Genomic DNA, 27,835 nt, shown 5'->3' with positions numbered 1-27,835 from the left:
AGCAACAGGAATGGGCAGCGCGGGTGGAGGCTGGGCAGGTTGGAGTTGAGGTATTCATATTTTGGGTTTTTGTTTTTGTTTTTGGTTTTTTTTTTTTTTTTTTGAGACGGAGTCTTGCTCTGTCACCCAGGCTGGAGTGCAGTGGTGCGATCTCAGCTCACTGCAAGCTCCACCTCCCGGGTTCATGCCATTCTCCTGCCTCAGCCTCCCGAGTAGCTGCGACTACAGGCGCCCGCCACCTCGCCCGGCTAGTTTTTTGTATTTTTAGTAGAGACGGGGTTTCACTGTGTTAGCCAGGATGGTCTCGATCTCCTGACCTCATGATCCACCCTCCTCGGCCTCCCAAAGTGCTGGGATCCAGGTATGAGCCACCACGTCCGGCCTGGGTTTTTTTTTTTTTTTTTTTTTTTTTAGACGGAGTCTCGCTCTGTCGCCCAGGCTGGAGTGCAGTGGCCAGATCTCAGCTCACTGCAAGCTCCGCCTCCCGGGTTTACGCCATTCTCCTGCCTCAGCCTCCGGAGTAGCTGGGACTACAGGCGCCCGCCACTTTGCCCGGCTAGTTTTTTGTATTTTTTAGTAGAGACGGGGTTTCACTGTGTTAGCCAGGATGGTCTCGATCTCCTGACCTCGTGATCCGCCCGTCTCGGCCTCCCAAAGTGCTGGGATTACAGGCTTGAGCCACCGCGCCCGGGCTTGCTTTTTTTTTTTTTTTTTTTTTTTTTTTTTTTTTTTTTTTTTAAGACAGTCTCGCTCTGTTGCCCGGGCCGGAGTATAGTGGCACAATCACAGTTCACTGCAACCTCAACCTCCTGGGCTCAAATCATCCTTCCTCTTCAGTCTCTCCAAACTGCTGGAATTATAGGCTCACACCACCATACCCAGCTAATTTTTGGTGTTTTTCATTTGTTTGTTTTGTAGAGATCGTGTTCTGTCATGTTGCCCAAGCTGGTCTCAAACTCCTAGGCTCAAGCAATCTGCCCACCTTGGCCTCCCAAAGTGTTGGGATTACAGGCGTGAGCCACTGTGCCCAGCCAGTTGAGGTAATTGTGTTCTTAGTGCTCAGCACTGGAAGAGGAGCAGCTCCTCCAATATGTGGGATCAGGTGACAAGCGCAGAAAAGGTGCCGTAGATGACCAGCATCTTCATCCCGGAGGAAAGGAATCCAAGCTTCATTCTTGGTAAGCCTCAGTTTCCCCATTACTAAAATGGAGACATTACTTTCCACACAGGATTCTGGGGAGGATCCATCGTGAAAGGGTGTTTTGGCACAGGGCCAACACATCCTAAATGCTCAGAACAGGGTAGTGGCTGCTGCTGTTGCCACTATTACTGCTTTGCTTAAAACATAGCTGCTTCCACCAAAGCTGCCATCCGGCTGAGAAGATCAAGAGAACACACCCAAATCAGTCAGGGAAAATGCAATCAGACACTGGAACTCTGGGAAAGGAGGATCCTGGAGGGCTGGGCAGTCAGGAAGAAGTTCTCAGAGGAAGTAACGTGGGGCTGGACTTCAGAGATGGGAGAGTGAAGCCAGCCAGAGAAGTGGGAAGAGGGCATGCTAGAGGGGAACCTGCTGAGCAAAGCCCTGGAACAGGAGGGTGCCCTACAGGTCGGGTGGGCCTGAGTGTGTGAGGAGCAGAGAGGCCAGCTGGGTTTGGTTGGGTGCTCCGGGGGCCTGACTTACCCTGGGGAGAGGAAGAGGGGAGACTGGATGCTAACTGCCACCTCTAAGGAAGGACTGTCTGCCCTGAGGCCCATCCTACCCCACCTGCACTGCATCCCAGCAGAAGTCCCGAGGATCTGCAGGGGGCCACTGACACCCACCCCTATGTATTCACCCCCCTGACATACACCAGGGCTTCTAGAAATCAGGTGGCTGCTCCCTTCTCCCTTTATTTATTCCCTGTTTTTTCCCTTTTCAGGAGACGATAATTATTCACATCATCGCGGTGATTTACTTGGTAATCAGAGCCGCTCGATGCGGTGGCCGCGGAGCTGAGACAGACGAGCATTGCCTAGGAGGACGGGCCGGGGGCTCAGCCCCCCTCCCTCCCACCTGCCCCGCCTTTGTTCTCTTCGAGGTCTGCACCCCCGCTGCCTGGCGGGCAGTGGAGGCGCCCACCCGCCCGGACATGGCAGCAAGCTCGGGGTCTTGGGAATGAGTGTGCACATGCGTGTGCCCGGGGGGAGGGGAGTTTGGGGTCTCGTGTGTTGCTGGGTGGCTGACTTGAGAATGATGGAGTACCTGTGTGCATGTTTGGGGCTGGTAGTGGTGATGGTTGGGAGTGTACCAATGCATGAGCATTGCGGTCAGGTGTGTAATTGTAATGTGTGCACCTGTGTGATTACCGGGGGCCTAGGGTACATCTGTCTCTGCAGGCTTGTTCACAAGTGCAATGGGCAGGTGCCCAAATATGTGTATTTTAGGCACATAGCGGGGAGGAGAAGAGAGTGGAAGCTCCTGCGCTGAAGCTGTCTGAGGTGATCATGGAATCATGGATGTGGCAAGGGTGGGTTCTAGCTCAGTCTCTCCGACCCTGTCTGGTTGGGGAGGTGGGCTGGGGGCGGCGGAGTGTGAATCAGCTCAGATCCAAATGCCGAGTTCTCCTGGGTCAGTGCTGGGGCCCCGGGGGTCACGTGAATACAGATGTGGCTCCGTTCACAGGCTGTGTTCACACGTGTCCGCAGACCTTCGCCCCCTCCCGCCCGCGGGCTGGCGCAGTGACGGTGACCTCATTACCGCCTCCGCAAAGGCCCCTTGAAATCCCTGCGCCGTCGCATTTGGCTGCTCAAAGTGATGGGAACGGCCTGCGCTTCCTGATCAATCGCTTAAAATTCAGGGTCGGCTCGCTCGCGGGAGAGGGCTGCCTGCCAGCCCCGCGCACCGCGCTCTGCCGCCTCCCCCTACACCCCCTCCTTGCTTTGGGGGGGCAATGCTGTCGTATTGGAAAACATCCCCGCGCTGGCTGGGGGGCCCGGTGGGGCCAGCGCTGGAAGCCGTTCCACTCGAGCAGATGGCTGTGAAACTTTGGCGGCGAGATAAATTGGGTCTGACGGCGTGAGGCCGGCTCACAGATGGGCGGGATTCTCACGCCGGCCCCCACGTCCGGCCGGGCTGCGGGCAGGGCCGACACCGCTCAGAGCCCCCTTTGGGCACCCGCCTCGCCAGCACAAGCCTTCAGGAGGCCACCCATCCGGCAACAGCCTTCCTCAGCCGAAGGCAGCCTCCACCACATTCCTTCCGGCCCCAGATCTCCCCAGAGACGAGCCCAGAGGGAGGGACAGCCCCCAACCCCCGCCCGGTCACCTCCGCCAAGCTGGCAGCTGGGCTTTCCCCCTCCTCTGCCATCCGCAGAGGCCTGAAGCGTGAAGGTTAACAGCTGGGGGGGAGGCTGCGTCTCCCTCTCTCACCCCCGCCTGCTGCAGCCCCGCCTACCTGCCAGCCCAGGGGATGTCGTAAACAGGGCTGTGAGGTGTGTGTGTGTGCGGGGGGTTGGGGGGTGACTGAAGCGGGGGAGAGAAGAGAGAGTCAGACAGACAAAGGGAGGAACGAAAATGAGCAAGAGGCGAGCGGAGACCTGAGCAGAGACTGAGGGACAGAGACAGCTAGAGGCAGAGACAGGCAGAGAAAGAAATGGAGATGGAGATGTGGAGATAGACACGGAGACACCCAGAGAGAGAAGGGAGGGAGGAGGAACCTCAGAGCCAGAGAGGAGACACACAATGAAAGTGGGAGGAGGGCGAAGGACGGGGCGAGGGGTCACGATACTGGCAGAAACGCAGAGCTGCGGACGACCGTGGAGGGTGGGGACGAGCCGAGGTTGGGAGCAGGGTGCGACCCTGGGCTACCCTCACCCCCGCCACCAGAGCTGGGAGCCAGAGCGAGGGAGCGTCGTTGCCCCTGGGTGCGCCCTCCATCGCTACGCCACTTGCCCGCCTCGGTTTCCCCTGGAGCGCTAGATGAAGGAAATGGCGGGGTGGGGGAGCTGTGGGGGTCGGTGGGTGCTGCACGGCCATCACACTGCAGCAAAGCTAGCCTGTCTCGCAGCCTCCCTCGCGCATCAGTCCAGCGGGCAGATATCGATCTGGCCCAGCCAAGCTCTACACTCGCGGCCTGCAGCCCGTTCCGTGGCGGTCCTACAAAGAAAGGGTGGCTCACTTATCGGGCCTCCCCGCGGGGGATTCTGCACCAGAATAACGCCCCCGGGACCAGGGTCAGGGCGGCGAACTCGCCCCCGCCTGTCCCAGCGCGGTCCCATTCGGCAGGCCCAGGTACCCTGCGGCTGGGAGAAGGCTCGGGTGACCCCCAGCCCCGCCTCCTGCAGGGCGCGCAAGGCCAGAGGAAAAAATCTTCGCTGAGTTGATGAAGTTGAAGTTTCGTTCAGGGCGTGAAGGAGACAGCCAATCAGATGGCCGTTATTTACATAGGCTCTCTGATTGGCTCTCACGTTGCCTCTTTAGAATGTTACTTGGAGACTTTCACAGAATGAAAAGTCCCCCGCTGGGGGTGGCGGAAGGCTCAGAACCTCCAAGGTTTCATGTAGGGCTCCCCAGGCCAAGCTTTGAGGGAAGATGGGGAGCTTAGATACAGTTTTGTCCAGCTCTCACGATACAAATCACCAACTTGAGTCTGGAGGGACAGAGAGGTGGAGCTTGGCCTGGATCCAGGAGATGAGTTCGGCCTAGCGCTCTGCAGTGGGCCCACCACCCCTGACACCTAGATGTGTGGTCACCTTGGCCGTGGGGAGGAGGGGCGTGGTCCTGGCAGCCCCTCTCATCCAATAGCGAGAGAGGGGCTGATTCAATGGTTTGAGGGAGCAGGAGCAGGGAAACCTGGCGGTGCCAGTCTTGTTTGTGACCGGACAGTGTGGGTGGTATCGCCATAATGGTCTTGTTTGTGACCGGACAGTGTGGGTGGTATCGCCATGTTGGAAACCCAGCAAATAATGCAGCCCCAGAGGCAGGCCAGGCTGACCCTGAGGTCATGTTTCACTTGACAGCCTGCGCCGTCACACGTGAATACAGGAGAGCCCAGTGACAGGACGGAGCCTCGGGGCCTCGAGGAGTGGGTTTGCTCTGCAGGGAGTGGCACTGGGCAACCCGAAGCAGCTTCGCACTGCCCCGCATCCGCACTCCCGGGTCCAGCAGACACTGAGTCACTCTTGGGGATGGGGGCGAAGTCAAGACATTGGCAGCTAGGAGCAGAGAAGTTCTCTCAGAAGGCCTCCACCCTGCCTTCCCCACTGAGTCGGCCCCGCCCACCCATGCTGGGAAAAGGCAACCCCCTGGGGTTGCCATTCGAAAATCCTGCCTGGCCTCCTGGCCCACACTTCTCCCCAGGGGGCTCAGCATAGATGACTCAGGACTTGGAGTGGGGCTGTTAAGGGGCAAATGTGGTGGTAGGGGGGCCTGAGTGTGTGGCTGAGGCTGGAAAGTCCCTCCACCATCTGCCTGTAGCAAATTGAGGGGCAGGTAGGAGAATTCACTCTAGTGGGGTTCTAACCCTGCCCCAATTCTTTCACAGTGACACAGTCTGGAGACCCAGCTCTGTCACTCAACTCTACATAGCCTTCACCCAGAGCCTGACAGTGTATATGAAGGAGAGGCTACGCCTGTGAGTCCTTGCGTGCCAGCAGCTGGCCTTGTGACATGCCCCTGTGGGACCTTGGGTTGCAGTATCAAGTGCTAGGGCAAACACACATTGTTTGCAGAAGACCCAAGGACCCCACAGCCAGTGCAGGATATCTAAGAGACTCCACCACCTGCCAATCCCCAGAACTTACCCTGCTAATGAACCAAACTTGCTGTGTGACTTGGAGTGCAGCTCACACATCTCTGGGCCTCAAACTTCTCTGTAAAACCATGCCCTCCTGAATGTACCATTCCCAGTGGTGGCAGCTGCAGAGAAATCATAATAGCAGGGGCAGGGTCCAAGAAGGGCCTGAGAAGCTGGTTCAGCCTGTGGTCTGGGAGCCAAGTGGGGCAGGGACAAGATTGCCAAGTCCCACGGTTCTCACCAATTCTCATAATCTCATCTCTCCTCTTGTCTTCCTGCCTGCCTCATAAATAGGAGACTGGGCTGGGTCTGGGGCAGGAATGGGGAGCTGCATGTGTGCATTTGTGTGTGTGTGTGTGTACACACACATGGGGAGGGTGTGAGAGCCTTCCCCCCACCCCCGCCGCTGCCGCCATCGTGCTCTGAGAAGCTGAGATAATCCCTCGCCATCTGTCTTGTGTTGCTAACCCACTCAGCCGGACAGCTGCCCGGGCCACAGCTCTACAGGCAAGCAGGCAGGGGAATGAGGGGTATGGGGGGAGCTAGCCAACTCCGAGGACCAGGCAGCAGGGACACTCAGTCCTCCCATACCAGAATACCCCTGCTCTAGAAAGGGAAAGTAAAGTCAGAGAGGGGACAGGCAGGACTTCCCCCATTCCTGCTTCTGAACCTTTGAAGGAGTGGAGGAGTGAAGACCACTCCCTGATGTGGGGGTTGGAGGCCAAGCCTCCCAGAATGCAGGAAGGTGAACAGGATCACTGTCTAGCTTATGTTCTCATGAGCCCACACAGATCACTGTGATGGGAGGGGTACAGTAGGACAAGTCAGGCCCTCTGGACCCAGGGAAGGGAAGAAGGGGTCATCTCATCCTTCCCCAGCCTCCAGACAGGCCAGTGTCCCAGGCCTCCCCAGTGGTCAACTTCCCAGAGCCAGGAGGAGAAGGCAGGCTTCTAGGATTTTGGACAGGTAATGCTTAGTGTACAGGCCCATTGTTCTGATGAGAAAACTGAGGCTCAGAGAGCGAAATGACTTGCCCCAGCTCACCCCATGAGTGGAGGAGCTGGGACTTGGACCAGACATCAGGCTCCAGCAGCCCTAGCTCTGTAGCCAGTTCTATCTGCCTGCTCCCCATCATCAAGTCCCTCACCCTGCCTCACCTTCCCAACCTGTGGCTCTTCGGTCCTGGGGCTCTGATGTTCTGTCAGCCTGAAGCCCAGCGACCAGACTCTCAGCGGTATGGTCCCAATGCAGTCCAGGGGATTTCAGCCATGACAAGCAGAGCCTGAGGAAGGATGAAACCATGCACTTAGTGTGGGCTCCCACCCGCCACCCCCTCCCTGTCAATCATCTTTCACCTCTCCCACACAATTAGCATGCTTCCACACACATACACTCTCAAATACAGATCGTACACACTCATGTGATCACACAGGTCCTCACTCACAAAAAGACAGTCACACCTACAGGGCTTGAAAACATACAATCTTACAGATACAAAGGCAAACTCAGACAGCCTCTCACCTCCTCACACCAACACACAGACCCCAACACTCACACCAAACATACATTCCACCCCCACAACCGCCACACACTGTAGGCTCCCAGTTCCTAAATCTCACCAGCTCCCAACCTCCCAGGTACTCCATCTTACCCCACATGAAGCAGTAACCCTCCAGGGCCAGTACATTGGTAGGAGGGAGGACCAGAGAGAGGTCTGCTCTGCCCTTCCTGCCTATGGGTGAGGGCCCTCCAGTAAGGTGCTGGTGAGCCCCCGTACCCTCCCCATCCCCCAAGACTTTGGAGAACTTCTACCTGGCCACAGATCCAAGAGAACAGTCCTCACCTCTTGCCCACAGGGGCTCACAGCTCTCCTAGGCCCAGGAGGAGGACAGGGACTGGGGGAGGCAACTGCCTCTCTTCTGAGGGTCTCAGCTTGCTGGGAAATGGCACATACCCAAATAATCTGACAGTATTCTGAGGCCCCACAGGACCACAGACTTCAACTCCTGTTCATGATCCAACCACTACATACCCTTCTTCCTAAACTGCTGCTTCTCTGCCTTTTCCCCATTCCAACCAGCCCTTAAGGGACCCTGGAAGCAAAGGTGAACTGACACCCTCTCACTCCAGGCTGGAATTTTGCTCTCAGATCACTGTATTCTCTTGAGCCAGAGGGAGCTCCTCCCTGAGCCCGGCTCTCCCGCAGCTAAGGAAAGCCCAGGCGCCAGATACACTCACACATTCATTCACACACAATGTGGCACACTCACACCTGTCCTCACACAGATGCTCACCTGCATACATCCTCACGCACCCTCACAGTCACACTCACACACACACACTGTCCCACCCTCCTGCTCTCACACGCTCACTGTCACTCTCATGCTCAGCCACACCTCACCCTATCACACTCGTGGCTCTACCTGAGCAGGCCAAAGCTCGGGGGCCCTGAGGTCCATAGATCACTGGCAGAGGCTCAGAGGCTGGTGTTGACAGCCCGGTTGTACAGGGAGAGGGGAAGGGCTGCCACTGAGGCCTGGAGGGTCTTGAATAATTCAGAGTGGTGGTGGCAGTGGTGACCGCAGCCTGTCAGCTGCAAGGAAAGGCTGGTGGCTAGATTGTTCCGGGAAGCTCGCTCCCAGTGGTTTGAGGAGAGTCAGCCCAGTTTGAGGGCTCACCAAACACACAGAGCACTTTTCCCACACGCTTTCAATGAACATCCTCACATGGGCCTGCACAGCAGGCATCATGGCCCCATTTTCCAGATGAAGAAACTGAGGCTTTCATGAGGGAGAACTCACAGCTATAAAGTAGGGGCCTCCAGACTCCCACTCACACTCCTCTCCCCCATACCCACATACATCCTGGAGAGAGCTTCCTCTGGTCATCGTGCCCAGATTACAATGAGAGATGCCAGCCATCTGAAGACACTCTGGAATGTGATGCTGTGGCCTGAATCCACGAAGCACCTGGCTCAGGGCCTGCACATAGTAGGCACTCAGTTGCTGCCTGCCAAATGAGGGCATTGTGCAGAGGCAGCACGGAGTAGCCCGGGGCCATACCTCTGCCTCTTACCCAAGTTGCTAAACCTCTCTGAGCCTCAGTTTCCTCATCTATAAGATGGGCACTAAGTGTATTGGCCTCATGGGATGTTGGTGAGGACTAACCGGGAAAACACACCTAAGCCAGTTAACCTGGGTCTGGTCTGTAAGAAGGGCTCCACATTGCACCTAAATTGTGATGCGGATATCCTTGCCACAAAGAGAGACAGCCACAAAGTGGTGGTCTGCACATACCCGTACTCTCTGCCTGGGGCATACTCTTTTTTTTTTTTTCTTTTTTTTTGAGATGGAGTCTTGCTCTGTTGCCCAGTCTGGAGTGCAGCAGCCGGATCTCAGCTCACTGCAAGCTCCGCCTCCCGGGTTTACGCCATTCTCCTGCCTCAGCCTCCCGAGTAGCTGGGACTACAGGCACCCGCCACCGCGCCCGGCTAGTTTTTTTTGTATTTTTTAGTAGAGACGGGGTTTCACCATGTTAGCCAGGATGGTCTCAAACTCCTGACCTCGTGATCCGTCTGTCTCGGCCTCCCAAAGTGCCGGGATTACAGGCTTGAGCCACCGCGCCCGGCCTGGGGCATACTCTTTACTGTCCTTTGCTGTTGTCTCCTTTTCAAGGATGAGTGCTTCTGCTACTTTCTCCAGGACGACAGCCATGAACTCCTGCCATATCCAACACCCCCTTGCTGCTCCCCACCGCCTTCCTTGGCACCCAGGTGGCTGATCTCCTATGGGTCTTGCTGGCTTCTCTACCTTGTATGCTGAGGGCGAGCCCAGCCTGTCCCAGCTCAGGGTCTGCACATAGTAGGTGCTCGCATGTTGCCTGCTAAACTGACAGCCCATGTCAGCACAAAGCAACCAGCATTTTGGGTGCATCCACAGTTAAACCACTGAGGACACAGGTCTGTTCTCTGCAAAAACAAAAATACCCCACTAGTCATGTCTGATGAGAACCATAGCAAAAGATCAGAATGTGGTGGCTTCACCCAGAAGCAAAGCATCAGGCTCCAAGTCATGTCCCTGACCTGAAGGGGCACCTGCCCAGACCCAGAGGTACCAACTCCTAGAGGCAGCTGGCATGTGACTACTGTGCCCAGTAGAGAAAGGCAGAGACACTCAGTCCCCAGAGCCCAGAGCCCCGAGAAAATTATGGAACATCCTCCATATTTGATTCAAAATAAAAACCACAGTAAACCATAGACCCAAAACTTACACGTCGGCTGAAATTAAAATAGCTTCTTGCTACGTTTTCTGGTTTCAATATTCTGGATAAGCTCATGGAAGCTGAATCAGGCAATTTGTCTGTCTCTTGCTTTGTTTCTGCTGTTGCCCCTGCTTTGCAGGGATCTCAGCACATGCTTGGTCTCCCCTCTGAAGCAGACCCCAGCTGGGTCTGGGGGGGTCCCCTGGTCCTGCACTCCCCCAGGGCTGATCCCCCCAGGAAGTATTCATGCCCATGCACATCGCCCCCATGGGTTCTTCTGGCCCCTCAGTAGGGGAGCAGGACCAGGGCCCAGCCTTGGCCAAGAGTTGCCCCCAGCAGATCTCTCTCTGCCACTGCTCCCCACAAGGTTTCTAGCACCCCCAGCCCCTCCCTCTTCTGGGGAACCTTGCGGCTGGGCCCGTGCCTGCGGCGAGTCTCACCCCAGTATTATTTTAGTCGCAGACAGACACGAGGCAGATGGTGACAACATCCCTTCCCCGCTCCCCACTGACGAGCCGTTGCCGCCCTGAAGCCTCAGGGTTCTTCTCCCTCAGGAATATTTCAGTCCCGACTCGGTGGCTAAATGCGGCTGCTCGTGTGAGACAAGCGCACATCTGCGCCTCCTCCTCCCTACCCCCTACCCATTTCCTGAGGCTGAGCAGAGAGCCCTGGGGAGGCCCTGCCCACTTGCAGCTCTGCCCCATCCTCCCAGCTGCCCTACTGTGTGCCAGGCATAATGCCATGAGCATGGTACCACTGGGAGAGGGCAGTTACTGTGCCCACTTTACAGATGAGGAAGTTAAGGCTCAGAGTGAAGCAGGGGCCATCCCAGATCACACAGCAGGAGAGGAGGCAGTCCGTTGGGCCCCAGTGCACCCTGGAGACAGACACAGGCTCCTTCTGCTCCTTCTGCTCCTTCCCTACCCCTCAATCCTCTACCTTACCACCCCTTTGCCTACTCCAGGCAACTTGCCTTCCTAGGAGCTCATTATTTCATTGTGCCCACTCTCCTGCATCAACTTGTAGCCCAGGGCACGGGGCTAGCCAGCTAGCTGGTCCTAGCTCAGTGGGCATTCGGCTGTAATTGTGACTACCGAAGGCAGGATGGACAAATGCAGGAGGAGGCCTCTTGCATGAGACAGGCCTGGTTTCAAATTCCAGCTTTGTTATGACTTTGGGCAAATCACTTCACCTCCCAGGACCTGTTTCTTCATCTGTAAATGCACAGCAGCAGTATTGCCTCTCCTTACCCCTAATTCAATGAGTGACTGCTATATTCCCAGCACCTAAAGCAGGGCCTGGAACACAGTGTGTGCTCAATGCGTATCTGTTAAATGAATGACACAGGTAATGAGATGAGCATCAGCCCTGGCTCTGTGGAGCTGGTCCTCCCTGCAGCCCTACCCTCAACAAGGCCTGGGGCCAGCTCTGCCTCAGTGGCCCACTAGGAGCTGAAGTTGGTCACAAGAGCCAAACAGAGCCTTCTCTCTAGGCCCCTCCCCAAGCCCCACAATGCAAAGTGCTTGGAGCTTAAGGGGGCGGGCCATGGGCGGGGGGGCCCCATAATAGGCCTGGGTGCCAGCCAAGTGTGGGAGTTGGGCTGAGGTTGTTTTGGTTCCCTCATGCCCCCTTCTCCAGCCACCCACCCTGACTTGCCAGGGGCGGTGAAGCTGGACAAGGGCTCTTTGAGGGCTTGGGACGCTTTCTGGGCAGGTGAGGACATGTCTATTCCCAGTCAGGCCTCCTGGCTGTGGGCTCCCTATCCCAGCACAGTCCAACCCCCAACCCCCTGCCACACCTCAGCTGGCCTTCTGGGGCTGGGCCAAGATACACACTGACAAACCAGCACACAAAAACACCACCCGCCACAGTGACACTCACACCCTGTAAAGATATACAAAGCATATACACACAAACATACACCACCCAACTAACTAAAGGCACAGAAACAAACAGCAACTCAGTGTGCACGGCAAGGTACACAAGCTCTCAATGTCTGTGACACAGAGCACGCCATGTGCACCCAGCACAGGGTGTATCCACACCGTCACACAGCATGGCTGCGAACACGTGTGTGGCACAACCTGGCCCAGGTACATAGCTCAGGAGCACAGATGTGCGCAGCAGGAGGTGTGAGGCCAGTCTTGCACCGAAGCAGAGGTCTGTCTCCCCATACCAGACCAGCAGCTCAGGGACAGGTTGGGGTAGGGACACAGGGCCATTGGAAGAGGAAGAGGGCAGGCCGGGCCCAGGGTGGGGGTGTGTCGGGGTCAGCTCTGCAACCCCCACTTTTATAGGACTCAGGCTGAGGCATCAGTGCCTGCAACAAGCAGGTTTTTTTGTGGTAAAAAAGTCAGGACTCTCACCCCTAATCACACTGATGTGTCACTACCAATGTCTCCTCTCAGCAGCCACCTCTGCCCAGGTCACCCTCACACTCATGCATGGTATAAGAAACTGGATGAGGCTACTCACTGTCACCATAAAAGCCAATACAAAGGCAAAGAGAGGTTGAGTGTCAGTGCAGGTGTGGAGACACTTCTCAGCAGGGAGTTCTGGGCAGCAGACCACCCTCTGCCAATCATGATCAGTCAGGAAGGGTAAGTTCATCTCAGTGGCCACACATCAACCCAGCCCTGAGAACACAGCCCTGAGGCCAGCGAGCTTGGGAAGGCCTCCTCATGAAGGACAAAGGCCCTCCTCTCTGGCTTTCCCTGTCCCTGGCACATGTCATCCATTGCTTCCCATCTCTGGGCACTGCTCTGTGGTGCCCACTGCCCTGGCACTGGCATTTGAGGGTCCCAGTTATCTGACCCCATCTAGAGCTCTTTTCTCCAGGCCTTCACCAATGCTGTTTCCTCCACCAAGGGTGCATTCCCAGCCCCCACTTTTGGTGGCCTCTCCATCCATCAAAATCAATGCCATCCCCCCAAGAAACCTCCCCAGTCACTGCCAGGAAAAAAAAATTCTCACTTCAGTGCTGGAATGAGAGATGAGGACCCATGTGGGGCTCTGCTGGACCCCAGTGGCCTAATCAGCAAAATATGAAAGACACGGCCCATCACCCCTGAGAGCCGAAGAGACAGAACAACAAGTACAATGATTCCCAAAGTAGGGTTCACAGACTCCTGGGAGTCTCCCAGACCTTTTCAGGGGTAGGTGAGGTCAAAATTATTTTACTAATAATACTAAGACATTATTTGACTTCTTTATTATGTCTAAGCCACAGTAGGTAAAACTGTTGGTGGCTTAGCACAAATCAAACTGTACTAGGAGTCATATTCGGCACATGTACACAGAATTCACATAAAACGCTTCTATAACATACCAGAGTTGGCCGAACGTGGTGACTCATGCCTGTAATCCCAGCACTTTGGGAGGCCGAAGTGGGCAGATCACGAGTCAGGAGTTCGAGACCAGCCTGGCCAACATGGTGAAACCCCGTCTCTAATAAAAATACAAAAATTAGCTGGGTGTGGTGGCATGCACCTGTAGTCCCAGCTACTTGGGAGGCTGAGGCAGGAGAATCGCTTGAACCCAGGAGGCAGAGGTTGTGGTGAGCCGAGATCCCACCACTGCATCCCAGACTGGGCAACAGAGCAGGACTCTGTCTCAAAAAAAAAAAAAAAAAATATATATATACACACACACACACACACACACACACACACACACACACATATATATACACACACACACCAAAGTATTTTGGCTGCCTCAAGGAAAGCACTTACGCTATTGTTTGAGTTGCGAGCTGAACTAGCTGATTTTTTTATGGCACGTCACTTTTACTTGACAGAAAGACTGACAGGCAGTCTTAGATATTTGGCAGTTATTCTCTCACAAATAATGAAGTCAGTCAGTCACTTCAAGGAAAACAACACACAGTATTTGTTGCCAATGATAACAGTCTTTTTTTTTGTTTGTTTGTTTTTGTTTTTGGGGACAGGTCTCATTATGTTACCCAGGCTGGATGCAAACTCCTGGGCTCAAAGGATCTTCTCGCCTCAGCTTCCTGAATAGCTGGGTCTATAGGAACACACCGCTATGTCCAGCTAAAATTCTATTTTTATTTTGCATATTCTGCTTATGTATAAAATTGTAGTTTTTAAGCGAAATTTAAATTTTGAAAGACAGGTATACAACACTATAACACCATAAGCTTCACAGCTTCCTGGTACATTTCTGAAGAAATTGTCAATCACATCCACGGATGTGATTTTTTAATATGGCATAATGAAATGTGTTAATACTTGAGAGATCTTCATAACTCAGTGAACAAATATTTTTTATTTAAAAAATTATTTTGTTTGTTGTTCATTTCTTAGAGACAGAGTCTTGCTATGTTGCCCAGACTAGCTTCGAACTCCTAGACTCAAGCAATCCTCCTGCCTCAGCCTTCCAAGTAGCTGGGACTCCGGCATTGTGCCCAGAAAAATTTTCTGTGCCATTGTGCCCAGAAAATTTTTCTTTTTTTTCCCCTGAGACGGAGTTTCACACTGTCACCCGGGCTGGAGTGCAGTGGTGAGATCTGGGCTCACTGCAACCGCCACCTCCCAGATTCAAGTGATTCTCCTGCCTCAGCCTCCCAAGTAGCTGGGATTACAGGCACCTGCCACCAAGCCCAGCTAGTTTGGGAGTGTGTGTATGTGTGTATTTTTAGTAGAGGTAGGGTTTCACCATGTTGGCCAGGCTGGTCTTGAACTCCCGACCTCATGATCCGCCTGCCTCGGCCCAGCCCAGAAAAATTTTCTAAATGACATGCATGCTGTTATAAAATCATGTGTGGATAAAAGATCCACTCAAAATGTGAGTTAGACAAGTGGACTTTTTTTTTTTTTTTTTTTTTTTTTTGAGACGAAGTCTCGCTCTCGCCCGGGCTGGAGTGCAGTGGCCGGATCTCAGCTCACTGCAAGCTCTGTCTCCCTGGTTTACGCCATTCTCCTGCCTCAGCCTCCGAAGTAGCTGGGACTACAGGCGCCCGCCACCTCGCCCGGCTAGTTTTTTGTATTTTTTAGTAGAGACGGGGTTTCACCGTGTTAGCCAGGATGGTCTCGATCTCCTGACCTTGTGATCCGCCCATCTTGGCCTCCCAAAGTGCTGGGATTACAGGCTTGAGCCACCTCGCCCGGCCACAAGTGGACTTTAATAGTAACAGAATATGAAAAGCTCATTGATATGGTTTCAGGCCCCAAATGATATTAACCTTTAGGAAACTACCACTTGTCGAGTTTTGGTGTAGTATCAAATTATCTGAAAAGGTTAATAAAGCACTACTCACTCTTTCAACTACAAATCTGTGTGAGGCCAGGTTTTCCTCATATACTTTAACCACAACAAAAACAAAATTATGTACCTATCTATAATCACCACCAATTCAAAGTAAAAGCAGATATGAGAATCCAGCCCAGTCCCATGAGGCCTGTTTGCTCTATTAAACCAAATATTAATGAGATTTGCAAAAATGTAAAAACAGTACCACTCTTCTTGCTCATTTTGTTTTGTTCTAGAAAACAAGGTTATTTTTCTTTCTTTCTTTTTTTCTTAGTTGAGAAGGAGTCTCGCTCTGTCACCCAGGCTGGAATGCAGTGGTGCGATCTCGGCTCATGTCCTCTGCCTCCCAGGTTCAAGAGATTCTTGTGCCTCAGTCTCCTGAGTAGCTGGGACTACAGGTGCGTGCCACCACACCCAGCTAATTTTTGTATTTTTAGTGTAGATGGGGTTTCACCATGTTGGCCAGGCTGGTCTCGAACTCCTGACCTCAAGTGATCTGCCCGCCTCAGCCTCCCAAAGTGCTGGGATTACAGCCATGAGCCACACTGAGCCAGTCAAGGTTGCTATTTTTCATAAAAATATATTATCTATGATAACAGGTAATGGTATTATTACTGTTATTTTAAAATGAATTATTATTGACCAGGCATAGTGGCTCACATCTGTAATCCCAGCACTTTGGGAGGCCAAGGCAGGAGGATCACTTGAGGTCATGAGTTTGAGACCACCCTGGCCAACATGGTGAAACCTCGTCTCTACTAATACAAAAATTAGCCAGGCATGGTGGTGCATGCCTGTAATCCCAGGAGACCAAGGCATGAGAATCGCTTGAACCCAGGAGACAGAGGTTGCAGTGAGCCAAGATCACACCACTGTACTCAGCCTGGATGACAGAGTGAGACTCTGTCTCAAAAAAAAAAAATTAGCAGGGCATGGTGGTGTGAACCTGTAGTCCTAGCTACTCGGGAGGCTGAGGCAGGAGAATCACTTGAACCCGGGAGGAGGAGGTTGCAGTGAGCCGAGGTTATGCCACTGCACTCCAGCCTGGGCGACAGAGCAAAACTCCATCTCAAAATAAATAAATAAATAAATAAATAAATAAAATGAATAAATACCTGTTTTTAAATTTTCCCAGTCTGAATTTCTAATATAGCAAGTCTTGATAGATATAACTCTTGTAAACAAAAGTTCTTTGGGGGTCCTTAGTAATTATTAAGCATGTAAAGGAGTCCCAGGAACAAAAAGGTTGACAGCTGCTGGCCTAGTGGTTTCAGGATAGGAAAGACAGGAATAGGCCTGCAGAAAGCCTGGATCAGCAGAGGCAGGCAGGGACCAAAAGGGGCTCCCAGAGAGAGAGAGTGCCTTTGAAGTCTGGGCGGGCAGGGTGGGGGAGGAGGGTTTGGAGCAGGGCGGGGACCACATGACTTCAGGGCAAGGGGTTCTGGCAGAGGCTTCTGGGAGTCCCTGACTTCTCTCTGCTGCCCCTGTAGGGGTTGTGAGTATGTAGGGGAAGGCCCCAAACATACAACAGACCACCACACACGTAGAGCTGAAACACAGCCCCGGAGCTCCCACCCTCCCCAGAAGGCTTCCACCCTGCCCTATCCCCAACCCAACCCTCACCCTCACCCACGAAAAGGATTTGGGCCTTAAAATTATCGTCACCACAGCGGTGCAGCAGACAATACAGAGGGGACATTATGCGCTGAGACAGAGAGGCCTCATTGTTGGCGCAGCAGAGACAGCAGTGCTCTGTTCTGAGCAGGCTGGGGGCTGCTCGTGTGCTCAAGCAAGACCCCTCACACCCAGAATCATGTCCTCACCCAAATGCACACTCATGGACTCAACCCGGGATGCCCCTCAGGTGCATGCTGCGGCACACAGGAACCTTTGGATGTCCTTCTCCAGCTTCTGTGCAAACCCCCACTCACCACTACCTACTCTGGGCCCACACTACCAGCCCCACACGTGCCCATGTACTCCGTGGCACAGGCTTTCCCACCTGGGGAACCCTGTGGGGGTGCAAGGGACATGAGGCAGCCACAGGGCCCTGAGGAAGCGCACCCTGCCTGCACTGCCCTGCACCGCCTGGCTGGGATCACAGGGCACTGAAACCAGCAGCCGCCTAGGCTGGGCTAGACGTGCCTGGACCCACAGAGGGACACAAAGGCGGCGTTGTTGCTTTGCCAAACACTCCCAGCTCTGAAGTGGGAGGGAGGGACCTGGGCAACTGGCACCCCTACCCCCAGCTCCTGGGCTGGCCCCAGAGCAAGACTGGACTTTAACTTCTTAGGCCACTACCAGTGCTTGGGCCAGAGGGCAAGCAAGAAGAAACTCAGGCCTCAGGATAAAACATGCCAGAAGAAGGCCCCCAAGTCCAGAGCTTGAACTATACTGGGGTCTTATTTCTCCTGAGTCAGGATCTTTCTCCCTCCCAACATTTGTGCAGCTTGTTCCCTCTGCCTGGGAATTCCCTCCCCTCCTCTTCTCTGGAGAACTTTTCATTTTCCTTTAGGACCTTGTCCAGAGAGCACCTCCCCCAAGAAGCCCTCCTGATCCCTGGGCTGAGCCAGTTACTCATCTGTGCTGCCCCACCAAACAGGGAGCTCCAGATGCTCACAGGGTGTACCCAGCACCACACTGCCCTGCCCAGCCTGGGGTGGGCTCACAGGGAGCTGCAGCACCATCAGAGGAAGGGGTAAGTGGGCAAAGCTGGGCCATGGACTCAGTCACATCTCAGGTCGAAGACTGAGCAACCTCAAGACCACACTGAGGCAGCAGAGGGAAGGGGGCAGAGTTATGAAGCCAGGTCTTAGACCAGGAGAGTCACCAGCCACCCCATCCAGGGACACGGAAGGACAGAGGGGAGTCCCCTGAAGAAGCCTGCTGTCAAGCATGCAGGTCTTCGTCCTCCTTGCCTAGGACCTGCTTTCTCACCCATTGCCAAGTCCGACTCACCCAAGTCGTAGCTGTATTTATTTATTTATTTATTTATTTATTTATTTATTTATTTAGACAGAGTCTTGCTCTGTCACCCAGGCTGGAGTGCAGTGGCGCGATCTCAGCTCACTGCAACCTCCATCTCCCAGGTTCAAGTGATTCTCCTGCCTCAATCTCCTGAGTAGCTGAGATTACAGGCATGCGCCCCCATGGCCAGCTAATTTTTGTATTTTTAGTAGAGATGGGGTTTCACCATGTTGGCCAGGCTGGTCTCGAATTCCTAGCTGAGATTACAGGCATGCGCCCCCATGGCCAGCTAATTTTTGTATTTTTAGTAGAGATGGGGTTTCACCATGTTGGCCAGGCTGGTCTCGAATTCCTGACCTCAAGTGATCCACCTGCCTTGGCCTCCCAAAGTGCTGGGATTACAAGTGTGAGCCACTGTGTCTGGCTGGTAGCTGTTTTTATATTTTATTTAACACGTACAGAGCATGCACTGTGTGCTAGGCACTGTTCTAGTGGATTTACATGTACATATTAACTCACTGAATCCTCACAACAACCTTTGAAATAGTACTATTATGATGCTCATTAAAAAAAAATTTTTTTAGCCGGGTGTGGTGGCTCACGCCTGTAATAAATAAATAAATAAATAAATAAATAAATAAATAAATAAATAAATCATAAAAAAATTATTTTATTTTAGAGAGGGAGGTCTCCCTGTGTTGCCCAGACTAGTCTCAAACTCCCGGCCTCAAGCAATCCTCCTGTCTCACCTTGCCAAAATGCTGAGATTAGAGGTGTGAGCCACTGTATCTGGCCTTATTATGCCCATTTTAAAGATGAGGAAAGTCAAGCACAGTGAGGTTAAATAACTCTTCCAAGGTCACAGGGCTATCATTGGAACCCAGAAAGTCATTTCTTTCAGGCAGCCTTCCCCAGCCTCTCAAACCAGATCAGGAGGCTTTGTTGTAAGCATCCCCAGTCCTAAATCCATCAGGTGTCACTGGTTTGGCTCCCTTCTCCTGATGGTGACATGCTTGAGGGTTCCCATAGGGATACATTTTTCCTGGGTCCCAGGAGTACAGCCTCTAGCACAACACCTGGCTCATGGGTTATTGACCAAATAATCAAAAGCATAAGAAGGATGGCTGGACTCCTACTGCTCAAGGCGGGAGGGGGTAAGGGGTGCCCAGAAAGGCCTAAGGAGCTCTCTCCCCTCCCCATACCACACATTATCTGCTCTGCCACTCGCTGCAAGGCCTCTGCTGTCCCTGGGTACCTGGGGCTGTGGGAAACTGGGGAGGGAGAAAAGGAGGGACCACCAGGCCCACAGGGACACCTGAAGGCCTAGCTGCTCCCAGGTCTCCATGTCCCTCCAGGCAAAGGGTCTCTTGAAATTCTCAGGCACCATGAACCAAAAAGAGAGGGTCGTTTTCGGGTCTGCAGCCCCATTGTTCTCTTCTTATACCCAAATTTCCAGCCAATTGGTTAGTTTTTCTAGCTTCCATCTAAGGTTTCCAAACTGCTGCTCAGACCCCAGCCAGTGGAGAGATAAGGATGGAGAGGGGCAGCTGCACCCGGTAGACCAGCCAGACTGCTGGGCCCTCACACTTCAGTGTTGTCCTCTGGACAGAGCCCCTTTCTCTAGAAGGTCTGTTTCCATTGCCTGTGGCCCCAACAGGAAACACAACCAAGTTCCAGCCTCTCATTGACTGTCTCTGCACTTCTAAAGCAATCAATATCCACACCCGGAAAAATAGCCCCAGGATAGGCCCCACTGGCACTTCAGTCCAGTCTTCCCAGCCCTGAAATTGGGCTCAGTGAGTACCCTACAAAATGGGCAGAGAAAGGTTGCAAATATTTTTTATTGATTTTGTCACTTTGTCACCTAGGCTGGAGTGCATGGTTCACTGCAGCCTCAACTTCCCAGGCTCAAGTGATCTGTCTCAGTCTCCGGAGTAGCTGGGACCATAGGCCTGCATCACCATGCCCAGCTAATTTTTTTTATTTTATTATTTTTTATTTTTTTGGAGATGATGGAGTCTCTCTCTGTTGCCCAGGCTGGAGTGCAGTGGCGTGATCTCGGCTCATTAAAACTTCCGCCTCCCGGCCAGGCGCGGTGGCTCAAGCCTGTAATCCCAGCACTTTGGGAGGCCGAGACGGGCGGATCACGAGGTCAGGAGATCGAGACCATCCTGGCTAACACAGTGAAACCCCGTCTCTACTGAAAAAAAAAAATACAAAAAACTAGCCGGGCGAGGTGGTGGGTGCCTGTAGTCCCAGCTACTCGGGAGGCTGAAGCAGGAGAATGGCGTAAGCCCGGGAGGCAGAGCTTGCAGTGAGCTGAGATTCGGCCACTGTGCTCCATCCTGGGCGACAGAGCGAGACTCTGTCTCCAAAAAAAAAAAAAAAACTTCCGCCTCCCAGGTTCAAGCGATTCTCCTGCATAGTCTCTCGAGTAGCTGGGATTACAGGCGCACACTGCCGTGCCCAGCTTTTTTGTATTTTTAGTAGAGACGAGGTTTCACCATATTAGCCAGAATGGGTCTCAGTCTGACTTCGTGATCTGCCCCTCTTGGCCTCCCAAAGTGCTGGGATTACAGGCGACTAATTTTTTTTTTTTTTTTTAATTTTGTAGAGACAGGGTTTCACCATGTTGTTCTTGAATTCCTGGGCTCAAGGGATCCACCTACCTCAGCCTCCCAAAGTGTTAGGATTACAGACATGAGCCACGGTGTCCCACCAGGTTGCAGATCTTTAGGGAGGAGTCCCTGTCCCCTTTCCCACCTCAAGGTGTATATTTCCTGGCCTACCAAAGGGTTAGCTCATCTGTTAATGCTACTCAAACCTGGTGTCATCCGTGAAGGTGACTGAAGATAACACCGCCATGAAAGGAGCTGGGGTCTTTCCAACCCTCATGGAGAGGGTGTGTGTGTGTGTGTGTGCACGTGCATGTGCATGAGCATGTGTGTGTGGCTGGACAGAGGCAGCTCCCAACCTCCTATTCAGCAAGGACTTCAGGTAGCAGTCTGTTTGAAAGGGAGCTGGGGGCCTTGCTTGAAGCTATATGTATAACCGCTGTTTGTACTTAAATAATAATTTATAGTAGATCAATAAAAATAGCAACGTTTTCTAAAAGTGCTTCATATAAAATGAAGAAAATGTCAGTTGCCCATATAAAACAATTAATTATTGAGCTGGGTGCAGTGGCATGGACTGTGGCCGGGTGTGGTGGCTCACACCTGTAATCCCAGCACTTTGGGGGGCCGAGGTGAGTGGATCACCTGAGGTCAGGAGTTCAAGACCAGCCTGACCAACATGGTGAAACCCCATCTCTACTAAAAATACAAAAACTAGCTGGACGTGGTGGGATTACGTGCATGCCTGTAATCCCAGCTACTCAGGAGGCTGAGGTAGGAGAATCGCTTGAACATGGGGGGCGGAGGTTGTAGAGAGCTGAGATCACACCATTGCACTCCAGCCTGGGCAACAGAAAGAGACTCTGTCTCAAAAGAAAAATAAAAAGATGGGGCCTTGTTTTGTCACCTGTAGTGTAGTGCAGTGGCACAATCATGGCTCACTGCAGCCTTGACCTCCGTGGCTCAAGTTATCCTCCCACCTCAGCCTCCAGAGTAACTGGGAATACAGACACATGCCACTATGCCTCGCTAATTTTTTAATTTTTTTAGAGTCAGGGTCTTGCTCTGTTGCCCAGGCTGGTCTGGAACTCCTGGGCTCCCAAATTGTTGGGATTACAGGCATGAACCACCACACCCAGTCTAAAAGACTGGCTTTGTCACCCAGGCTGGAGGGCAGTGCACTGCAGCTTTGAAGTCCTAGGCTCAAGCCATCCTGCCATCTCAGCCTCCTGAGTTATGCTGAGCATTTATCATCTATTTGCTCCCCACTACAGTCCCATTTTATTAATAAAAACAAACAAACAAAAACTCTGAGGCTTATAAAGTTTGTTGCCCTCTCAAGATCACAGAGCCAATATGTAATACAAATAAGATTTAAACCCAGGCCCCAGGCCAGGCACGGTGGATCATGCCTGTAATCCCAGGATTTTGGGAGGCGAAGGCGGAAGGATCACTTGATCCTGGGAGTTTGAGACCAGCCTGGGCAATATACGGAGGTTCTGTCTCTACAAAAATATAAAAATTAGCCGGGTGCGGTGGACCACACCTGTAATCTCAACACTTTGGGAGGCCAAGGCAGGTGGATCATGAGGTCACGAGATCGAAACTATCCTGGCCAACACAGTGAAACCCCTCTCTAATAAAAATACAAAAAATTAGCCGGCGTGCTGGGGGGCACTTGTAGTCCCAGCTACTCGGAGGCTGAGGCAGGAGAATGGCGTGAACCCGGGATGCGGAGCTTGCAGTGAGCTGTGATCACCTGTGTACTCCAGCCTGGGCGACAGAGCAAGACTCTGTCTCAAAAAAAAAAAAAAAAAAAATTAGGCCGGGCGCAGTGACTCACATCTGTAATCCCAGCACTTTGGGAGGCCAAGGCAGGCGGATCACGAGGTCAGGAGTTCCAGACCATCCTGGCTAACACGGTGAAACCCCGTCTCTACTAAAAATACAAAAAATTAGTCGGGCGTGGGGGTGGGCGCCTATAGTCCCAGCTACTCGAGAGGCTGAGGCAGGAGAATGGCGTGAACCCGGGAGGCGGAGCTTGCAGTGAGCCGAGATTGCGCCACTGCACTCCAGCCTGGGCAACAAAGCGAGACTCCGTCTCAAAAAAAAAAAAAATTAGCTGAGCATGGTGGCACACACTGGTAGTCCCCACTACTTGGAAGGCTGAGGTGGGAGGATCACTTGAGCGTGGGAGATTGAGGTTGCAGTGAGACGAGATCCTGCCACTGCACTCCACCCTGGGCAAGAGAGTGAGACCTTGTCTCTTAAAAAAAAAAAAAAAAAAAAAAAAAAAGGGCAGTGGCTCACACTATAATCCCAGCACATTAGGAGGCTAAGGTGGGTAGATCACCTGAAGTCAGGAGTTCGAGATCAGCCTGGCCAACATGGTGAAACCCTGTCTATACTAAAAATACAAAAAAATTATCCTGGTGTGGTGGCACACACCTGTAATTCCAGCTACTCAGGAGGCTGAGACAGGAGAATTGCTTGAACCCGGGAGGCAGAGGTTGCAGTGAGCTGAGATGACACCACTGCACTCCATTCTGAGCAACAAGAGGGAAACTCCATCTAGGAAAAAAAGAAAAGGCTGGGCGCGGTGGCTCATGCCTTTAATCCCAGCACTTTGGGAGGCCCAGGCAGATGGATCACGAGGTCAGGAGTTTGAGACCAGCCTGACCAACATGATGAAACCCCATCTCTACCAAAAATTACCTGGGCATAGTAGTGTGCACCTGTAATCCCAGCTACTCGGGAGGCTGAGGCAGGAGAATCGCTTGAACCCATGAGGCGGAGGTTGCAGTGAGCCGAGATTATGCCACTGCACTCCAGCCTGGGTGACAAGAGCAAAATTCCATCTCAAAAAAAAAAAAAAAAAAAAGACTTAGACCTAAATACCAGTCTGTCACACCTCCAATCCCTGGGCACACAAAATATGTGTGATAAGGGCCCAGAAAGCATCACAAATAGAATTGTGGGGGCATAAGAGATAAAGGGCACCCCCTTGCTTATGTGGGGAGGCGAGGGGACTCTAGGTGGAGGGAACAGCACAGGCAAAGAAGGGTTCTCAGGTGGGAACCTGTGTAGCGTTTAGGGAGATGGAAGTGGCTATTTGTTCAGTCTGTGGAGCACAGGATGGTGGGAAAGTGGGTCCTGAGCAGGTAAGAGCAAAGCTGTGACTCCAGGGAAGGCAGTGGACTTCATTCCATCAGCAGTGGCAACTAATGGCTCAGTGAATCTGAATCCTGGCTTTGTCACCAACCAGTTGAGGTACCTTGGAAAAAATCTCTTCTCCTCTCCAAGCCTCAGTTTCCTCATTTGTAAAATGGAAATAATAATGGTATCTGCCTAGCAGGGTTGTTGTACGGATTCACAAAAAGGCTCTATGCCCAGACTAAGGTAATCACTCAAGAACTAAGAACTGTTGTTACTGAGCAATGGGGAGGCGCTGAGGGCTGACAGACAGGGACACAAGTAAAACTGGGCAGGGAAAGGGCTGACACAGCTGCTCACCCTCACCACAAAGAAGCCTGGAGCTCAAGAAGAGTGGAAGCAGATCCTGGGTCTGGGCCAGCTGCCTCACTGAAGGTTTCTTTGACAACTCCTATTTTATCTTTTTTTTTTTCAAGACAGGGTCTTGCTCTGTCACCCAGGCTGGAGTGCACTGGCACAATCACGGCTCACTGCAGCCTCAACTTCCTGGGCTCAAGCGATCCTCCTATCTCAGCCTCCTGAATAGGTAGGCCTACAAGTGCGTCACCACACCCAGCTAATTTTTGCTTTTATTTTTATTATTTATTTTTTGAGACAGAGTTTTGTTCTGTAACCCAGGCTGGAGTGCAGTGGTGTGATCTCAGCTCACTGCAACTTCCAGCTCCCAGGTTCATGCGATTTTCCTGCCTCAGCCTCCTGAGTAGCTGGGACTACAGACATCCACCACCACGCCCATCTGATTTTTGTATTTTTAGTAGAGACAAGGTTTCACCAGGCTGGTCTCGAACTTCTGACCTCAGGTGATCCACCCGCCTCGGCCTCCCAAAGTGCTGGGATTACAGGTGTGAGCCACTGTGCTTCGCCTCACATCACTCTACTTTAATGCTCACCTAGCACTCCTCCCCATCTGATACTTTCTTATTTAGCTATGACCAGTCTGTCTTATTCAACCAGACTGCATGCTCCATGAGAGCAGGACTTGGTCTGTCTTGTGCATCTCTGTGTCCTTACCACACAGGACAGTGCCTGGCACATAGCAGGTGCCAGTGTAAATACTTATGGAGATAGAGAAGGAAAGAAGGAACAGGAGTGAGGGAGGACATAAATGAATAAACACAGACTAATAAAGAACAAAATCTGGCCGGGCGCGGTGGCTCAAGCCTGTAATCCCAGTACTTTGGGAGGCCGAGACGGGCGGATCACGAGGTCAGGAGTTTGAGACCATCCTGGCTAACACGGTGAAACCCCGTCTCTACTGAAAAATACAAAAAGCTAGCCGGGCGAGGTGGCTGGCGCCTGTAGTCCCAGCTACTCGGGAGGCTAAGGCAGGAGAATGGCATAAACCCGGGAGGCGGAGCTTGCAGTGAGCTGAGATCCGGCCACTGCACTCCAGCCCGGGCGACAGAGCAAGACTCCATCTCAAAAAAAAAAAAAAAAAAAAAAAAAAGAACAAAATCTGGGTTCTGGTCCCAAAGACTAGGAGGCTCCTCTGAAACCTCAGTCACCCACTCTATAGAGTGCGCAGGCCCTCTAGCCCTGAGGCTCTTCGATCAGTGCCATTGTGGTCACACTGTGGGATCCAACCCCTCCCTGCAGTGCTGTCACAGGCCTACCTCTGGAGCCAACCTCCCTTCCCCACACCCCATCTCAGAGAGGCAAAAATTAATTTCCTTTGGTATAAACTGATTTTGATGAGCCCAGTCCCTGGCGAGTCTTCACAGACCCCTGGGGTAGCAATGCAGGGAACAGCGGGCAGCAGTATGACTTATGGGCGTCAAGGCCCCAGACACCCAGCTGCTTCTGATGGCTCTGGACATTTCCAGTCCCCCTAAATCAGCTGCCACACAGTGACCTGGAACGCTGCCCAGCCTGTCCTCAGTCTCGGCTGGTGCCCCTGACAGGCGCCTCCCACGTCAGGGGGCGCAGTCTGCATGGAAGTAGGTGACTTCATCCAGGCTGACTCACCCCAGTCGGCCACTGGGGATGGACTGCAGGAGGGAGGTCGCAGTTCCCTCCAGCCTGGAGCTTTGGCAGGAATCCTCACCCTCCCTCTGCACCCTTAGGGGTTCCCCAAACCAGACTGTGCCCTACCCTACTCCATACCATCCGTCCTCCAGAATCCACACTGATGGTCCTGCAAACAGTCCAGGACTTTGGCTCAGAACCCAGGCCCACTCCCACTCTTACCAGCCAGGCAAAGTGGACCAGCATTGTAACCTCTGAGACTCAGTTTCTTTATCTGTAAAATGGCCATGGTGACCCCTGCTCCACCTACTCCCAAGAAGTATTGGGTGAATCTGGCTGATGTGAGAAGGTCTTGGAGATAAGAAAGTACCATGTGAGGGGCGGATGGGAAGCTAGATCAGTGGACCCCTATGCCACAACATTAAGCCCAGACCTCTTCTCCTGGTCTGCAGTGCCCTAAATGAATGCCCTCCCCTGCCTCCCCTCTGCCCCTTTATACTCCACCTTCTGCCTCATTTAGCATCTTTTTTTTTTTTTTTTTTAAGACAGAGTCTCACTTAGTCACCCAGGCTGGAGTGCAGTGGCACGATTTCGGCTCACGGCAAGCTCCGCCTCCCAGGTTCACGCCATTCTCCTGCCTCAGCCTCCTGAGTAGCTGGGACTACAGGCGCCCACCGCCACGCCCGGCTAATTTTTTGTATTTTTAGTAGAGATGGGGTTTCACCGTGTTAGCCAGGATGGTCTCAATCTCCTGACCTCGTGATCCGCCTGCCTCGGCCTCCCAAAGTGCTGAGATTACAGACGTGAGCCACCGCGCCCGGCCCTCATTTAGCATCTTTAAGTTCCACAGATAGGCTGCCCTCCTTCCTATTTCAGGCCTCTGGGGTGCTATTCTCCCAGCCTAGAACTGGGAACTCTTCCTTGCCACCCTATCTTCTTTGCCTGGCTCAATCCTATTGAACCCCTAACTCTCATCATCTTGGAGGATGGATGGTATGAGGTAGGATGGGGCATACTCTGGTTTGGGGAACACCTAAGGGTGCAGAGGAGTTCAGCTGAAATATCACTTCCTCCAAGAAACCTTTCTTGTCAAACCCCTCAGTTTGACATCAGGGGCCCCATGTCTGTGTCCCCACAGTCTAGCTGTTCCCCTACATTATCGACATTGTCTCACATCTGCCTCCTAGATGCTGGCCTTGTTCTCCCCAGTACTGGCCAGTTCTCTCCTCATGCCTGCTGCTCACTAACATGGGCTGATCTGAACTGCAGGCCTATGTCTTTTCCCGTTGGCTGACAGTCGCTGTCTGAAGCACTGTGTTGAGGAGGATTCTGAGGCTGCACACACATGCACACAGAAGCACCATGCCCGGCACAAAGTGAGCCATCAATACACACCCGCTGCTAAATTAACACTGGTGTTGCTATTGGGAGTTGGTTTTCAGGATCTACACCCTCCCCTAACTTGCCCTTAGTCTCATGTTTGTGGCAACCCAGGTTTGGGGAAGGGAACCAAAAAGGACGTCTGTTCTCAAATTACCTGAAGACACCTGCCTCCAACAGAAAGAATATCAACATGGAGTCAGGAGTCCTGAGTTTGAGACTGGCACTGCCCTGCTGACTTGCTTAGGGGACTGACTCTGACTCTGGGTCTCAGTATCTTCACCTATAAAACAGGAATAGTTCTCACCTTACAGGGAGCTGTAAGGACCAACTTCAAAAATCCAGAGGCAGGTCGAGCGCAGTGGCTCACGCCTGTAATCCCAGC

The 27,835-nt window shown here is 52.8% G+C and overlaps 2 long non-coding RNA genes across 3 annotated transcripts in view; one reads left to right on the top strand and one right to left on the bottom strand.

The window, feature by feature from the left end:
• Window positions 1-744: 744 nt before the first annotated feature.
• LOC115896512 overlaps window positions 745-27,835 on the bottom strand; it is a 41,791-nt gene continuing 14,700 nt past the window's right edge. The window contains exons 3-6 of one of the 2 annotated variants that reach the window (XR_004056407.1): window positions 8,200-8,369; window positions 6,934-7,058; window positions 5,784-5,898; window positions 745-4,137 (exon numbers count right to left, since the gene is read on the bottom strand). This is a non-coding gene — a long non-coding RNA (uncharacterized LOC115896512). The remainder of the gene's footprint in view (window positions 4,138-5,783; window positions 5,899-6,933; window positions 7,059-8,199; window positions 8,370-27,835) is intronic. The other variant, XR_004056408.1, reaches the window with a different exon arrangement.
• Window positions 4,513-9,731, top strand: LOC104681749. Its single transcript, XR_750608.1, has 3 exons — window positions 4,513-4,540; window positions 5,525-5,614; window positions 9,451-9,731. It is a non-coding gene; the product is annotated as an uncharacterized LOC104681749 (long non-coding RNA).

This window comes from Rhinopithecus roxellana, chromosome 3 (genome assembly GCF_007565055.1).
Source record: "Rhinopithecus roxellana isolate Shanxi Qingling chromosome 3, ASM756505v1, whole genome shotgun sequence".
Classification (NCBI taxonomy): domain Eukaryota; kingdom Metazoa; phylum Chordata; class Mammalia; order Primates; family Cercopithecidae; genus Rhinopithecus; species Rhinopithecus roxellana.
Note: the sequence above shows the minus strand (reverse complement) of the source record. Positions and strands in the feature narration are given on the sequence as shown.